Genomic DNA, 4427 nt, shown 5'->3' with positions numbered 1-4427 from the left:
TAAGCAAAACAAATATAAGTACCATGTCTGATGGAGAACTTAAAAAGCAAAAATTATAAGAATACTCACTGGGCTTGAGAAAAGAATAGAAGATATCAATGAGATCCTTACCACAGAGATAACAGAGTTAAAAAAGAATCAGAGATGAAGAGTGCAATATATGAGACTGGAAACACTCTTGATGCAATGAACAGCATGCTAGAAGAAGCATAGGAATGACTTAATGACCTAGAAGACAAAGTAATGGAAAGCAATGAAGCTGAACAAAAGAGAGAAAGAAAAATTATGCAACATGAGAATAGACTTAGATAACTCAATGACTCCATCAAACATAATAACATTTATATTAAAGGAGTCCCAGAAGAAGAAGAGAAAGAAAATTTATTTCAAGAAATAATAGCAGAAAACTTCTCTAATCTGGGGAATGAAACAGACATCCAGATCAAGGAGGCACAGAGAACACCCATCAAAATCAACAAAAGCAGGCCAATGCCAAGACATATTGTAATTAAATTTGCAAAATATAGTGAGAAATGAAAAACCTCAAAAGCAGCAAGACAAAAGAAGTCCTTAACTTACAAGGGAAAACCCATAAGGCTAGCTGAAGATTTCTCAACAGAAACTTGGCAAGCCAGAAGAGAGTGGCATGATATATTCAAAGTGCTGAATGGGAAAAAAAATTGCAGCCAAGAATATTCTATCCAGCAAGGCTATTATTCAGAATAGAAGGAAAGATAAGAGTTTCCCAGACAAACAAAAACTAAAGCAGTTCGTGACCACTAAACCAGCCATGCAAGAAATATTAAAGGGGACAATTTGAGTGGAAAGGAGAGACCAAAAGTGACAGTATAAAGGCAGGAAGCACAAAAGCAGTAAAAATGAGTATTTCTGTAAAAATCAGTCAATGAACTCACAAAAAAGGATATAAAATATAATAACATATACCTAAAACATGGTGAGGAGAGGAGAAAAAAATGTATTCAAACTTGAATAACCATCGATATAGACTGCTATTTGCAGAAGAGGTTATATACAAATGATGGTAACCATATATCAAAAACCACTAATAAACATGCAAAGAATAAAGACAAAGAAATCCAAATATATCACTAAAGAACATCAGCATAACATGAAAGAGAGAAAGACAAGAAAGAATCAGAGAAAATCTCCAGAAACAACCACAAAACAAGGAATAAAGTGGCAATAAATACAAATCTATCAATATTTACTTTCCAATCAAAAGACAAAGGTGTCAGAATGTATAAAAAAAATAAGATGCATCTATATGCTCCCTATAAGAGACTCGTTTTAGACCTAAAGACACCTGCAGATTGAAAATGAGGGGACAGAGAAACATTTATCAGGCAAAAGGATGTCAAAAGAAAGCCAGAGTAGCAATACTTACAGTGGACAAACTAGACTTTAAAACAAAATCTAACAAGACACAAAGAATGGCACTATATAATAGAAAGAAAGGAGACAATCCAAAAAGGAGATATAACAATTATAAATATTTATTGATCATCATGGGAGTACCTAAATATATGAAATAATAACAAACATAAAGGAACTAATTGATAGTAATACAATAATAATAGGGGACTTTAACACTCCACTCACATCAGTGGACAGATCACCTAAACAGAAAATAAGGCAACAATGGCTTTGAGTGACACATGGGACCAGATGGACTTAACAGATATATTCAGAACATTCCATCATAATACAGAAGAATACACATTCTTTTCAAATTCACATGGAACATTCTCCAGAGTAGATCACATATTAGGTCACAAAATAGGTTTCAACAAATACAAAAAGATTGAAGGCATACCATGCATCTTTTCTGACCACAAAGCTATGAAACTGGAAATCAACCACAAGAAAAAATCTGGAAAGATCACAAATATATGGAGGTTAAAGAACATGCTACTAAATAATGAATGGGTCAGAAATCAAAGTAGAAATAAAAAAATACATGGAAACAAATGAAAATGAAAACACAATGGTCCAAAACCTTTAAGATGCAGCAAAAATGGTCCTAAGAGGGAAATATACAGCAATACAGGCCTACTTCAAGAAGGAAGAAAAATCTCAAATGCACAACCTGACCTTACACCTAAAGGAGTTAGTAGAAGAACAACAAACAAAGCCTAGAGCCAGCAGAAAGATGGAAATAGTAAAGATTAGAGCAGAAATAAGTGATATAGAAACTGAAAAAAAGAATAGAACAGATCAATGAAACCAGGAGCTGGTTCTTTGAAAAAATTAATGATGAAGATGACACAAAGAAATGTAAATACATTCCATGCTCATGGATTGGATGAAAAAATATTGTTAAAATGTCTATACAACCCAAAGTAATCTACACATTTAATGCAATCTCTATCAAAATATCCACAGCATTTTTCACAGAGCTAGAACAAACAATCCTAAAATTTGTATGGAACCACAAAGACCCCAAATAATCAAAGCAATCTTGAAAAAGAAGAGCAAAGCTGGAGGCATCACAATTCCAGACTTCAGGTTATATTACAGACCTGTAGTAATCAAAACAGTATGGTACTGACACAAAAACAGACACATAGATCAATGGAACAGAATAGAAAACTCAGAAAAGAACCCACAATTATATGGTCAATTATTCTTCGACAAAGCAGGAAAGAAAATCCACTGAGGAAAAGGCACTATCTTTAACAAATGATGTTGGGAAAACTGGACAGCAACATGTGAAGGAATGAAACTGGACTACGTTCTTATACCATACACAAAAGTAAATTCAAAATGGGTTAAAGACCTATATGTAAGACCTGAAAACATAAAAATCCTAGAACAGAACACAGGCAGTAACTTCTTTGACATTGGCCTTAGCAACTTTTTTCTAGCTATGTGTCCTGAGGCAAGGGAAACAAAAGCAAAAGTATTGGGACTACATCAAAATAACACGCTTTTGCACAATGAAGGAAATAATCAGCAAAACTCATAGGCAAACTACGGAATGGGAGAAGATACTTGCAAATGATATATCTGATAAAAGATTAGTATCTTAGTTGATTAGTATTAGTATCTTTGATATATAAAGAACTCTTAAAACTCAACATCCAAAAAACAATCCATTTTTTTAAAAATGAGCAGAAGACATGAATAGACATTTTCCCAAAGAAGACAAAGAGATGGCCAATAGACACATGAAAAATGTTCAACATCACTTATGATCAGGGAAATGCAAATCAAAACTACAATCAGATATCACTTCACACCTGTCAGTATGGCTAAAATCAACAACACAAGAAACAACAGGTGTGGGTGAAGATGTGGAGAAAGGGGAACTCTCTTATACTGCTGGTGGAAATGCAAGCTGTGTGGCCACTGTGGAAAACAGTATGGAGTTTCCTCAAGAAGTTAAAAATAGAATTTTCCTGCATTCCAGCAATATTGTATTATCTACAATAGCCAAATTATGGAAACAGCCCAAGTGTCCATTGATTGCTGAATGGATAAAGAAGATGTGAGATGTATGGTATATTCATAAAAAGAATGAAATCTTGCCATTTGCAAGCACATGGATGGAGCTAGAGAGTACAATGCTAAGCAAACTAAATCAGTCAGAGAAAGACAAATACCATATGATTTTACTCATCTGTGGAATTTAAGAAACAAAACAAATGAGCAAAGTGGAAAAAAGAGAGGCAAGCCAAGAGACAGGCTCTTAGCTGTAGAGAAGAAACTGATGGTTACCAGAAGGGAAGTGGGCATGGTCGGGTGAAACAGGTGATGGGGATGAAGGAGAGCATGTGTTATGATGAGCACCAGGTGACATATGGAAGTGTGGAATCACTGTATTGGGCACCTGAAAAAAATATTACACTGTATGTTAACTAACTGGAATTTAAATAAAAACTTTAAATAAAAAATAAAAGATATAACTAGTAAAAAAAAAAATCTCTTCAAGTAGTAAAAGAAAACATTTTGACCCTAGAAATAGTCACTTTATTAACAATGAACAGGAGTTTAATAAAAAAAAAAAAAAAAATACCACCTTGCAAGTGGCTTTCTCAAAGAGACCATTGAGAAGAAGACGAGTAAAAAACTGTGAATGTTGGAGTGTTAAAGACACTGAGATTCGATTACGGTGCAAGATTCTAGAAACTTTTTGACTTGTACTAGCATGTAATAAGAAAAATTGAACCAGAAGTAGAAACCATAATCAATTGAAGGGGCTATGGAAGAAGTAGATTTTTTTTAAGTGTTTACTGAAATGCTGTTTGCAAAAGTTTTTATTTGACGTTGTCAAGTAAAAGGTTAACAGGAAGTGAAGAAAATGGGAAGGGAAGCAACTGGCTGGCAATTCCTGAAAACTGTCACATTTGTTTCTGTTTCTCTCATATCCCACATGCTTCTGTCCCGGACATCTCCCATTACTCTAA

This window comes from Halichoerus grypus, chromosome 1 (assembly GCF_964656455.1).
Source record: "Halichoerus grypus chromosome 1, mHalGry1.hap1.1, whole genome shotgun sequence".
Taxonomy (NCBI): Eukaryota; Metazoa; Chordata; class Mammalia; order Carnivora; family Phocidae; genus Halichoerus; species Halichoerus grypus.
Note: the sequence above shows the minus strand (reverse complement) of the source record.